This window comes from Cygnus olor, chromosome 2, assembly GCF_009769625.2.
Source record: "Cygnus olor isolate bCygOlo1 chromosome 2, bCygOlo1.pri.v2, whole genome shotgun sequence".
NCBI lineage: Eukaryota > Metazoa > Chordata > Aves > Anseriformes > Anatidae > Cygnus > Cygnus olor.
In genome coordinates, this window is record NC_049170.1 from 74,654,182 (window position 1) to 74,668,341 (window position 14,160).

At 36.3% G+C, this 14,160-nt stretch overlaps 1 long non-coding RNA gene across 1 annotated transcript in view; it reads left to right on the forward strand.

Annotated features, from left to right (window-relative positions):
- The window catches only part of LOC121065791, a 47,749-nt gene that overhangs the window by 15,819 nt on the left and 17,770 nt on the right, over positions 1–14,160 (forward strand). Inside the window, exon 3 of the long non-coding RNA XR_005817311.1 lies at positions 3,151–3,348. This is a non-coding gene — a long non-coding RNA (uncharacterized LOC121065791). The remainder of the gene's footprint in view (positions 1–3,150; positions 3,349–14,160) is intronic.

Below are 14,160 nucleotides of genomic sequence, written 5' to 3' on the forward strand. Positions count from 1 at the left end.
CCCCTCGCTACAAGAAGGACATGGAGGTGCTCGAGAGAGTCCAGAGAAGGGCGACGAGGCTGGTGTGGGGTCTGGAGAACAAGTCTTACGAGGAGTGGCTGAGGGAGCTGGGGTTGTTTAGCCTGGAAAAGAGGAGGCTCAGGGGAGACCTCATCACTCTCTATAGGTACCTTAAAGGAGGCTGTAGCGAGGTGGGGGTTGGTCTATTCTCCCACGTGCCTGGTGACAGGACGAGGGGGAATGGACTCAAGTTGCTCCAGGGGAGGTTTAAGTTGGATATTAGGAAGAACTTCTTTACTGAAAGGGTTGTTAGGCATTGGAATGGACTACCCAAGGAAGTGGTTGAGTCGCCATCCCTGGAGGTCTTTAAAAGACGTTTAGATGTAGTTCTTAGTGATATGGTTTAGTGAAGGTCTTGTTTGTGTTAGGACAGAGGTTGGACTAGATGATCTTGGAGGTCTCTTCCAACCTAGACGATTCTGTGATTCTGTGAAATAGTTTCACTGTCTTTGTCATTAATTTAGAAAATAGTTGTCAGCATTATCTGTATTAAACTTCTTGCTTTTATTCAAAATCACAGGATATATTTTCCTTGTTGCTCGTAAAGCAACAGTGATAAACTATTCTGCAGGGGCACATTGCTGTTTGAGATTCATTTTTATAAAATACTAAGTTTAAGGTGCAAGCTAAATGATATAAATTTTCTTATTATTAAAAATATTATATATTAGCAATATTGATAGTAGAAATATTCTGATTATTTTTCTTGTAATTTGTTAATTCCCACAGAAGAAATATGAATATTACAATGAAATTTAGTTTCCGTGCATAAGCATACTAAAGAACAAACATTTTTAAGAGTCTATATCCATTTTATAGCACTCAATAAATGTAATTATTTCAGTATGTCAAAATAACGATTAAAGACATTTAAAAGGTTTTCACATGTTGATTCACTTAATTTTATAAAATATACTTGACAAAACTGTGGCAAAAAAAAAAAAGTGTGGGGAGATGGGTGCTGCCTTGGATTTGCGGATTTGGTGTATAGAGGATATCTCTTAGAAGTACTCTATTCCTCCTTTTTTTCTTCTTCTTTTTTTTTTTTCTTTCCTATATAAGAAACTATTTTACTCTTTTCCAAATTATTAAAATTTTTTCTTAGGACTCCTAACATAACCCTGGAAACCTGAGTCTACTCAGATTAAAATATTATAGAGGAAATTCATCCATCACATTATGGTATATAACTGAAAGTCTGTGTTCTCGATGTCTGAAAAGAAAATCTATTCTAACTCAAAGTGCTCTTGACATTAAAACTCTGTGTTGGATCATGTGGCATTACTAATAAAAGAAAAAAAAAATCAGATACATGAGACAAAATACAACATGAACAGTTGTATTTTCTATCATTAAGTAATAATGAATCATGTTTCATGAAAACTTTGTGAACCTAAAAATATTTCTGTGCATTGTTATTAGATTAAACTGATGTCAGAGGTGGTTCTCTCAACATTTTGAAAAGCAGGTTTGGCATAAAGAAGTGCTAGCTAAAGCTTACAGTTTCTGTTCTGTAAGAAATGTTTATATTTGAATGTGTGATTTCATTTTATGAAAAAAAATAAAATAAAAATGCAACTATTCTGAAAACCTTATGGTGTACAGTATTTCCAAAAATGAATATGTACCTAGGGATACCAGAAACTTCTGGATCCCTTGGTGCCTAATTCCTGCCCTATTGAGATGCAAGTGCAGCAAGGTTGTTGAGCAGGACTGCTGTTGAAAGTTGATGTGCTTGTCTGCTTCATTTTTGTGTGCAACTGCATAGGACTCTTCGAAGAGACTGGTCCCACTGTGAGCAATAAGCTTTACCCTAACAAGAAATCAGAGCTACAGACAAGTTATGAACCCCGCAGTTCTGTAAGATGATATGTAACTCTGTTCCGTGATGTACAGCAGTCTTGCAGTACTCCCACTATGTTTCCTGCAGTGGTTAAGGGAATTCTTTTGCTATCATGAAGAAATTTCTTCCTTGTCAAGACCTCCCTGACAATCATGCATTTAAATTCAGCTCATAAATAAGCAGTCATAACTCTTACTGATTTGGAGCGATCAGCACTTTTGTCATAGTTGAATTCAGGGCATTGCTCTTAATATAGTCGTGAACACTTAGCAAGAGAAACATTATACTAAATACAGGAACTGTGGAGAGCCATTGTCAGGTACTTGCTAGTAATTTATGTTTGAGAAGTCCTCCACAGTGTTAATATGCATCATATGGTGCTGCTTTGGTGGGATTCTAGTCTCACTTTACAGTCTCTCATAATTCTGAAAAGGTTCAGAGCCTGTTGATTTCTCATTAGCTGGTATTTGATTGCCAGGCCATTATATTCTTGTTTCTGTCAAGTTTTGAGCAGGCTGAAGTGACTTCATTATAAAAAGCATCATTATCTCTGATGCTAGTATATGACTATTGATTATGCAACTAGAATAAACCCCATAAAGCTTTCTTAAATATATCCATATTTTTTGAATAATTGTCCTTTTTCATAACAGTATTTTAAAAGCTCAAGACAAGTAAGTACCTGACCGCCTACAGCAAGAACAAATGCTGGCAAACCTTTGATTTGTTGAGAAATGGAGGCAATAGATGGTGTCAGTGGATTGTTGTTGCAGACTATATAGCAAGTACTTAATAGGAAATATGAGTGGGTTGCAGAGTGAACAGTTTTAAAAATTGTACTTATATGGAGTTTAGCACTGGTTGTATTTGTTCTTTTTAAATTTCAGTTTGAATTAAAATGGCATCTTGACCCTTCTGGAGTTCATGAGAATTTCACTGTTGAAATTAAGGTAACATGGATTTCAGCCTTTGTGTCTGCAATCTATTAACGTTTTAAAAAATAGTTGTAGTTAAATTGCCATTTTGGGATCTCATTTCTTAATTTACATAAGGAAATCTGCTGGTAGCAATTAAACTGCTACTTTAGGATTAACTGGCAACATCTAAGATTATTTTTATGATGAAAATGCATGAAAAATGAGCAGGCATGTATATTATGTCAGGTAAATATTCACCTTAAAAATAGAATGAACTAGTAGGTCAAATAGCAATCCCTAATATTACCTGCTATTGTCTGCTTATTAAAGAGTACCTGTTGTAACTGAACCCCACGAGATACTCCAAATGTGAATGTACTGTAGCAAAAGTGTACTGGTTCGTTGCTTGAACAAACCAAGGCCCTTTTTCTACCTGCTCGAGAGGACTCCTGAATCTACCAGCCACGTGAGGGCAGCAAAGAACCAAGCTCTAAGAGGGTTGCATGAGCCATTGCAACAACTAAACAGGTCAGTGGTGTTTTGTTTTGTTTTGTTTTTATTATTTTTGTTATTATAGTTATTCCACTTTGTTTCTTCCTTTCCCAGCTATATTTTAGGAATGCCATGTCAGGATGGTGGAAGGCCTACCACTGCAGTCTTTTAGAAATGACCAGACAAAGCAATGACAGTACATACCTGATTGCACTCTCTCACAATGAGGAAAGTTAATTGGCTTTCAATAGGTATTTCCAACATTATCTTCTGATCCCCAAACAGATCAGTAGATCCTTTAGATTCTTACTTTCTTCACACTGTGGCTGGGAGGAACTGAATCATGGCATAGAAAAAAAAAAAAAAAAAACAAACCACTTTTATCCTGTGGTCCTAAGGTGTGTGCAGAGCATGGAGAACAGCACTGCTGCTTAGTAGTATTTCTTCTTTTGAGTAGTATGCTATGCTGTTTACATTCTCATGTGTTTTTTTCTGTTACATTGATTACAAAGCATCCAGACACTGTAGTCATCCTTATTACATTTCAATTCTCTGTACATACCACAAATGGGATTTTTATGCAAAGTGGTATCAGAGAACTCCCCCACAGCTGTTCAATGTCTTTTCAGTACAAATTTGTCTTAAATGAAAAGAATATATATTTCAGGTTTCTATATAATTACTTCGTAGTATTCACACTTGTCAGGGGATAAACTTAAAAAGAAACGTAAATGAATAAAATTTAGAGAAATATATATGAATGACCAGCAGACCTCTTGTCTTTTACTATAATGGAAAATTTCACAACAAAACACAGTGAAGTGAGCCAAAAATTGCGTCAAAATTTAAAGTTAAGTTCCTCTGAAACCTAAATGTTCTGTTGTTTAAAAACAAAATATTATTTTTGTTTAAAATACTGGAATTTGGAAGCTGTATAGATTGATATATCTATCATGTATTATGCAGCCATTTTGAGAAAGCTGATGAAATTCCCATGCTTTGTACTTCTTCGCTTGGTAGTCATCAGCCAGTATAATGCCATTTTCTGAAACCAGATTGCTGACAAATATGAACATTGCCTGAGCCATAAAATATTTGTACAGCAGAATGTGAGCTTTTCCAGGAATGTAATTTGGCCATATACCACTTAAAGCAAGAAGCTGATCATGGTGGTCATCTCAGTCTTATGTTGTTATCCTGGTAGAGATGAGAAGTTGTGCATCATTCCTTATATTTTTCTTATTAATGCTAATATAAACTTTTTACCAAGTGACTGATGCTCAAATAGGACATGTAGACATAAATGGTAGACATCTGTCTTCCATAGCCCACTTGCCCTACCCGCTAACTCCCAACCCATATTAATCGGAATAATAATCAGAATTCTCAGTCTTCCAAGCAGTTATCAGTGTATTTTTTTTTTTTTGTCCCATACTAGTTGGTGCTGTGCCAGCATTGCTCAGCAATAGACACAACGCTGGTGTGATACCAATGCTGTTCTAGCTACAAGTGCAGAACACAGCAGTATAGAGGCTGTCATGGGGAAAATTAACTCCATCCTAAACAGATCCAGCACAATCATCAATTCGTTATCCTCTGCTACATAATATTTTGTATATTTCATCTTTAAAATGTGACCTCTATCAAAGACAAAAGATAGATTGCTGATCAGTAGATAGCGTTTTTGAGATTTATAGTCTGTGCGTGTATTTGTGTTCTGCTTGCCTTTCTTCCCTCTAACAAAGTCGTCTTCATTTATTTCTCAGAACAATTGAAATATCTGCAAATATTCTTCCCCTCATGTCGAGCATATATCAAGCAAGAGGGGGAAGCCCGATACATGCATAGCAAAAGAAAATCTCAGTGGCTCTGGGTGCTACTATGTGCATCCTACACTACAAAATTGTTATTATATATAATCATAAAGAATAATGCATATTGAACGTGCATCAAGATTTGTAATGATTGCAGGTCTATTCTGGGTAATTTAACAGACTGTTGCAAAAATGTGAGTTAGAGGACAGACAAGAAATTAGTTGTTGTAGAGTCTATATCCAAGACAGATCCCTTAAGAGATCAAGAGTACCAGCACATGAGTAATCTCATGTATACTTCAGAATGGAATAACATAATAGCAATTCAGTATATTAGTGGACATTTCCTTCAGGAATGATGACATATCACTTCTGAAAATCGAAAAAAAATGTTGGTACCTAAATTATACATTGGCAGATTTTCTGTAGAAGTGCAAATTATTTTAGAGAGGAGGTCTCGAAAGTGAAACTAGCTATCCCTTAGTCTGATATTTGTGTTTATTTTCCAACCCATTTGTATGGCATTAGCATAATTTCTTAGCTGTATGACCATTTTTCAGTCAATTATGTTGGCTCAGCCAGCCACATGTTGTAGGCCAGAAGAGGTGTTGTGCCTGGCTTGTGTGAAAATATATGGTGACAGATTTCTTTGTGGTGCTAACAGAGGCTTTAAACCAGCAAGGGCTTTGGAGCCTTGCCAAATTTCTTCTTATTCCCTTTCACCACATTTTCACAGAGCAGCATAGTTATGCTTTGGACAGAGTCCGTCTCCACCACTGAATGGTTGATTTTGCACCCTCTTAGCAAACAAAGCAATCTCATTCCAAGTCTTTATACTGGAATGATTAATCCTAAACAAAATAGCAGAGTAATGATGAAATAATTTCTTTACGTTCCTTGAGATCTTTAGAAATCAGTGTATTGAAAGGTATTGCTCAGTAAAAAATAAAAAACAAAAAAAATACTTCAGCCAGTTTTCATTATTAGCTAAAAATGCTCAACATTTGATTTTAAAACTTAATAACTTAGAATTAAAATGTTACATAATTTGATTGAATACACTGTTGTTTTTTTATAACTTTATGATGACTGACTGGGGGAAAAATCAACAAAACAATATAAATACAAAAAATGTAAGGGAAATGAGACACCACCAGATCTAGATGAGTAAAGTTATTTCCTGTGTATTCCTAAATGTACCAGCCTGATTTCAAAAAGAAGAAAAACTAGGTTTTATTAAAGAAAACTGGCATTAGAAAAAGAGAATCTATTGTCTAGTTAGGCAGTATCTTAAAAAAATTTCTTACATTTTTCTGTTTTTCATGGAATTTAACTTGAAAGATGTTGACTGATTTAAAAAAAAAAAAAGTTTTTCAGATGCTGTACTGCACTGATTTCAGTGGCTTCTCTTCACTTTTGTTTGTCATGTGTCACACTAAAACTTACTGAAATTCTTTAAAGCCATGTTTGAGTAAATTCTTTTTTTTTTTTTTAAAATATATTTCCTGTTGAAAGTGTATTTTCTGTTCCTGTGCATTTTATCATGTGATAAAATTATGTAATTGGAAAAAAAAATACTATGCTCTATTGTTCAAAAATATTTGTATCTTTGTAATATTAAGTAGTAAGCTAGCACATCCATATGCCCTGTCAGATTTGTGGAATGTGTTCTGATATCTAAATAAAAAAATGCTCACTCTTTTGCCATGGATTTTTCATAAACATATATATACTTTTTTCTGAAATTTCCTTCTCTGTCTCTTAGTGTCTTGTCTCTTAGTGTCTGAGCATTGCAGGAGGGAACTGCTTACTTTGCATATTTTTAAAAATGATTGCTCTTTTACCCTTTTTTTTTTTTAATAGCTTCAGCAGGTGGTGTGAAGAGCACTTTAGTGGTCTCAATATGCTCTTGGGAGAGACAAGGTGCTTATTTGCTTTGCTTTAACCTTTGGAGGGTAGTAAAGTGGGGCTCTTAAAATTTTTGTGCATGCTTTAACTGCTGTGCTATTGCATAGGGAGGAAGAGAGTTTCTTGTCATTTAGTAAGGTTATTTTTTTCATTTGTTTTGGTTGATTCCAGCAAGTGACTTTAGCAGCCTGTGTGATACTGTAGGCCTATTAAACATGATATTGCCATTGTCAATTTAGGAAAGGGAGGATTTCTGTCTAAATTGTTGCAGGATGTGAGTGTGTTACTGAGCACTGTCCAGGCTGAGAAAGTTGGGCAAAGGTAAACTGGAAGAGCCATGGAGTGAGAGAGGATTTTCAGGATTACACTAAATCCTGCTTTGTTCTGCTGCTGCCTTTCTATTTTATCAGAAAATTTTCCATAGGAAAAATCTCTTGGTTAAGTAAAGAAGACCTATGGACAACGTCTCCACCAAGAGCCTGTCACAGTGTCTTAGGAAGAAGAGTACTCCTCAGAGTGCAGCCTGAACTACACATAAATCAGCTGTGGGCAACCTGTGGGAAGGTTTGAGATTACTTCTTCGTTGCACCCTAGGGAGGCTATATTGTGTCTGGCTGTGATGGTGCTGTGTTTTGGATCTGTGACCAAATCAGTGTTGATTATACAACAGTGTTCTGCATAATGCTGAACAGGGCTTGCACTGCATCAAAACTTTCTGTTTCCTGCTCTGCCCTTGCAGTGAGTAGTCTGGGAGTGCCACCCAGTAGTCTGAGTGGGGACACAGCCAGGACAGCTGACCCCAGCTGACCAAAGAGATATTCCATGCCATATGACATTGTGTTCAGAAATAGAACTGAGGGGAAGGGTTTTTTTGGGTAGCTAGCCATTACTTGGAGACTGGCTGGGCATTGGTCTACTTGTAGGAGGTGACGAATGCATCATTTGGTGGTGGTGGTGCTGGTTTTTTTTTTCTTCCTTTTTCCTTCACTTATTAAACTGTTTTATCTTTTTTTTGACTTTTGCTCTTCCTATTCTGTCCCCCATAACCATGTAGCTAGAGACTGAGTGAGTGGCTGTGTAGTGCTTAGCCGCTCACTGGGGCCAACCCACAATGGAGGCTCTGTCATATGCAGAAAAGAAGGCAGATTTCTGAATTCCTGAATCCAGAGAAAGTAATAAGCATGGTAGAGACTGGTTCAGCTCAGAAACTTTTAACAATACAGAGAAACCAGTCATGGCTCACAACTTCTTTTCTCTTCTTCTTTTTTTTTTTTTTTTTTTTTTTTTTTTTTTTCCAGCTATCTGTTTCATGTTATTCTGTTAAGGATTTAATCCTGCAATGCTTTAGTGTAAATGCATGAACAGTCTCTGAATTACAGATCAGAAGTGGTGTGCTATTTCTAGGGAGACTGTTCTGCCCTACATTCCTTTATAGACCATTTCAATGGGAAGAATGGTCCCATTTAGCTTTTTGTGGATACTTAAGCTTCCTCCACTGCTTAGTGTTCAAAGTGAGGCTTTAATTCTGTTTATGACAATAGTTTTCTAAAGCAATTACCTCAAGGAGATGTCAAATTAATGTGCTACTTCATCAAATCCTAACCCTGCCAGGACTTTCTTTTCTCCATAACCATCAAGAGAGTATTCAGACAACTCTTGTCAGCTTGGGCTGCAAAGCACTGTCTTCCAGCATAGGCAACAATTCACACAAATCCCTGTCCTCAATATCTGTCATTGAATATCCCTGGTCAGAAGATAGTTCCATTAAATCACTTTTTGTATTTACTTACCATGCTCTCTGGACTGCATATGATGTTAGGTGCTTTCAGTCACATCATCTAGGCCAAGCATGACAACTAAAGTACGTGATCTGGAATAACTTAATTCAAGTCATTGTAATTACAATAATAAAAATTAGTCAGAGAAAGTAAAATAAAGCATTTACCAATTGTGGCACAGGATTACTAAGATCATTCATTGCTAAGGTAAATTCATCAAACTTGAAAAAAGACTAACTGAATTTCCATCCTCAAATTTCTACTTTTAAGAACTGAGACATAACATCTTGCTGTACTCCATTTGAAGCATTTCTATTTATTCCATTTGTCATTGCCAAATCTCCCCTAGTTTCATGGAATATATTTGTCATATTTTAAGACTAAAAAATAAAATCAAGCTACAAAATATTACCTTCTTTTTTATATATGTGCAAAGGAATACACAAATAGGAAAATACAAATAGGAAAAAAAAAAAAAAAAAAGAGGGGATAACTCCATGGTCTCTCTCTGCATCTCCTTCCCTTAGCAGAAAGCTGGTGTGTGTTACATACTGTAGAAGAATTGCAGAAAATATGCTAAAGATTTTTATTTTGTGATTAATACTTAGGATAACTTACATATGAAGTTTATAGTATGATTTCTGCTGATGTCAGTTTGCAGAACATTGAGCTGATGTTTGTTCATTCTGAAAAATCTCTTCAACCAAACCTAGAATTCTGTGCCTGTACAGTTGAGTCTTGTATTTCTTGGTCAGGTGTTTCTACCATGAAAGCTCAGCTGTAATCAGATACACAGCTAGACCAGAACTAGAAGAGTAATAAACACATAGGGGGATAAAGATCAAACTTCAAAGTAACCTGAAGCGGCTAAAGCAGCAGGGGTTGAAGGCAACAGGAGCATTCTGAATAATATTGAGTGTATTGCCCTGAGTTCATTAACTACTGAGAAAAAATAAACTCCAAGTACAAATAAAAACCTAGTTATTTAGTGCAGAAATGTTGCCAAACAATATAAGACATTTTATTAAGGCATATTTATTTTTGTTCTCCCCTACTATGATTCCATTTCCTCCCCACATCTTTATAGCTTTGAAGAAAGAAAGAGCTTAGTTTATGCTTCTTGAATTATGCTTTCTGACAGAGGCATATAATAGAAAAGCACGCTTTTGACTAGTAAATGCATAATATTCAACATGTGAGAACAATAAATCATCTGTAAGAGCACAACACACCTCAGGAGAGTAGTAAGCTGCACTCCTGAATACTGGACTAACACAGCCACTCATCTAGCCAGGCAGTCATTACATTCTCCTTCTCCTTCATATGTTCAGAGGACACAGGAAGGTAACCAGGACAGCTAAGGAAGTGAAAGGCATGCCAAAGATGACGTATTGTAGAGGGTATCATCTTTACCCAGTAATGAAATAATATGTATATTTTAAATACAGACTGAGCCAAGCTGACTCATTGTCACTGTTATTATAGTGTCCACGTTAAAGACAAAAATGCATCAGGACAATATAAAAGTAGGCAGAACTGAAGTAAATAAAGCAATTACAACGGGTAAAATCTGATGGGAATCATAAAATTTGCATGTATGATATGTAATGAAAAGGGAACTGGCTTTATCTATGCAATTTAGTAAATTAGAACTGATGGCATGGTGATTTGAGGATCAATTAAATTTACAGTCTAAGTAGTAATAAGAAAGTAATATCGATCAAACTGGGTTAGTATCTTTAGCTAGCAGTGGCCGTAAGCTGATATCCTAGCAAAACGTGTAGGAACAGACCAAGTTATATGACTCCCCCAAATGCTAATCAGTTGCTATTCAGGAATTTCCTGAGCTAAATGTGATTGCTCTGTATTAAGCAACATACAAATGATTTGTTTTTCGGGAATTTGTCCAGTCTCTTTTTCAACCTATGTAAATTCTGAGCATCCATGACTACCTTACCTACTTATTGTATAAAGAACCACCACAGTTTATTTTCGTACTGACTTCTAGTTTCATGCAATGCCCCTTAGTTCTTCTACTGGAAGGGACAGTAAACAATTTATCCCTTTCCAGTCTGTCCACATTTCAAACAGTTTAAAAGATTGCTACAGTATTCCCCTAATCCTACTTCAACTCTCTAAAACAAATCATAGTTATTATGCATCCATAATTAGGATCCCATTGACCTGTCTGGAGGTTTAGAGCCTAAGTACACAGGAGAGTTTTTAGCACAAGTCACAGAATCACAGAAACGCTGAGGTTAACTAGTTCAACCTCCCTGCTTGGACCAGGACCATTTAAACAAGGGCTGTATTCAGCTGGGTTTTGAATATCTCCAAAGATGAATGCAACAGAACTTCTATGGGAAACACAATACAGTGCTGGCGATCATGACAGCAGTAAAACACAACAACAACAACAACAAAAGAAAAAAAAAAAACTTCTTTTACTCATGTTTTAATGGAATTTCTTGTATTACAAGTTATACGCATTGCCTCTTGTCCTGTCGCTGGGCACTACTGAGAAGACTCAGGCTCCCTCTTCTTTACTTCCATCCATCAGGTATATATGCACATTGATACAAGATCCCCTTGAGCCTTCTCTTCCCCAGGCTCAACAGTTGCAGCTCTCAGTACCTCCTTGTATGTCAGATGCTCCAATCCCTTAGTCATCTTTGTGGCCCTTTGCTGGATTTGCTCCAGAAAGTCCATGTCTGTTTTGTACGAAGAAGCCCAGGCATGGGCCCAGCACCCCAGATGTTGCCTCACCAGGGCTGAGCAGAGGGCAAGGATTGCCTCCCTTGGCCTGCTGGCAACACTCTTCCTAATACAGCCCAGGCTGCTGTTAGCCTTCACTGCCACAGGGGCACATTTTTGGCTCATGGTCAACTTGCTGCCCACCAGTATTCCTGGATACTAGTGTCATACAAAATACCAGCAACCCAGAGTATTAATATATTTTCTTTTTGTATTCACTTAATAGAGGTTTTTCATAGCAATGCAGTTTTACGAACTTTATTTTTCACTATTGTGAAAGATCAGTTGTGTTTATCAGTATACGAACATCTTATGCTTAAGGTAAAAACATTTGCAAGGTGGTGTCTAGAACAGTATTTTCCGTAATCCATTGAGTTGTTTATTGCCCTTTGCTCCATAATGAACTCTGCTTTCATAACTCAGAGTAGATCTTCAGTAACTATGATTTTATTTCTGAGCAGCAAAATTTAAAGCAAATTTATAAAATAAAAGTAAAAATCAGAGAAGTATAAAATATTCAAACGGATCTTTGTGCCACATTGCTTTCCAAGTCTTTGCTATCTGATTCACTGACAATATTGCAAATCTGCATTTCAAGAATAACAGCATCTTCAGCTTTGAGATGTAGCACTCTTAAATCCAATTTTTTGAATTCTTTTATGTTCTGATCACACAGTGAAATTTTCTGAACTTTTCTAAGTAGCAGCATTTTCAGGTGTCTCTTGGGAGGGCACAGAAGATATTTTCTTTCTTCCCTGAAATTCCTTTCAGAGGTTCAGTTATACATTTTTCTGCAGTTCTGTGTGTCTGCAATGTAAACTTATCAGCTAGATTTCTCTAAATACTTCTCTTCTTAGCTGAATGCTTTCCAATTAGACTTGTATTTCAGCTGTGCTAATCATATCATAATGGTTTAACTTAAATCACGGATTTGTCTCTGCCAGTGCAGTGTCTCAAAGCCTTCACAGGCTAAAGGCATTTTACAGAATGTTTTGTGTTTTGGACGGGCACGGTTGAGACATTTAAGATGATGTCAGATGTTTGTGCACCAGTATCTTAACTTTGGAAATTTAAATGAAAAGTATTTCTCTTGATTCTACCACTTTAGTGCCTTTTGAGCAGTATCATAAGTAGCTTCCTGTCACTCATACAATGTGGAGGTTTATGGCTTTTTCCACAGTCCAGACAAAGACAGACATCTACTGTAAGATCTGGATTGTGCAGATCTTTGTAGGGATTTTTCAAAGATATAGTGCTTACAAACACGAGTACTTACTTGATAGAATTTACAAATGTACTGGGGTTCCTTAATCCCATTGACTTCATGTCATCTCAGATGCCTTGACATATTTTAAATCTTGTAAACTTTGTATTTGTCCAATTCCTGTTTAAAAAAATGAAGTCTTAAAACCTGACAGGCATCTTTAGAAAGACAGTGACAGAATGTGGAATTAAACACAAATTACTTGGATCTCAGATTACGTGTAAACGTAAAGCACTTACTTTCCTTAGTTCTATAGAGCTGTTTACAAAAAATACCCCCATTAAGTCAAAATTGTTTGATTACTCCTTAAAAAAGGTCTTAGATTTTAATTAAGATTCTGTAGGATAATTGTATTACATACTCATTTTTTTTTTAATCTTCCTGGAGGTTTATTAATTATGTGATAGGAACATCTCAATTACAAAGCTCATAAATGTCAAAAAATATGCATCTGATATTCAATTTATTATTTATTTAGCATATAACTCACTGTTGTATCTGAATCGTGTGTGATAGCATAATTAAGATCACGTTTTCTGTGTGCTCATATTGGGTGTCAGGTTTCCATACTGACTGTCCTGCTCAGAGCAAATGCCAGCCTCTTTGAGAGTCTTAATGTTCACCCAGTAGCTGCTAGAATTGCAACTTTCTCAGGAGCAAGTCTGCTATGTGATGTCAGAAAGCCAAACTCTGCTCTTGCTTATGTTGACTTTACTAGTGTAAATAATTGTAAAGGACCAATACAGTTACAAAAAGCAGACGTTGACCCCAGGATTGCACGTCCGTAAATGAGTGGTGTCAGATGCTTGTTTTAGCTGTGGCAACAGGGGAGGACGTATTGGTATGCATATGCTACATGAGGAAGCATTGCAAAGTACCTCCAAAAGAGTGACTTTTGCATGAATCAAGCCTGTGTTGTAACTTGTAGCAAAAAAAAAATATATATATATCATTTAAAATATTATATAATATATATATATATATATTTTTCCCAGAGCTCTGTTTTAGGCCTACTCTGCAGTATCAAGTTGCCTTTGCTATGCTGTAAGAAGCACAAAATTTAAAAACACCACCTTCAATGTCAAAATTGTTACGCTGGTCAACGACCCTTTCTAATCTGTTTTCTTCCCTGTCATGTGAGAGCGCGCTTTTGTTGCCTTAGTTTGTCTTTCAAGAAACATAGAATACCTTTGCACATAATGAAACAAGCAAACAAACAAACAAACAAAAATACCAACAAAAAACATTTCTTGTTATCACATACAGTGTCTCTTCCTCAGCACTCTGCTAGTATGAGCTATGTCAACTGGTTTTAGTGGAGCCTTGTCCA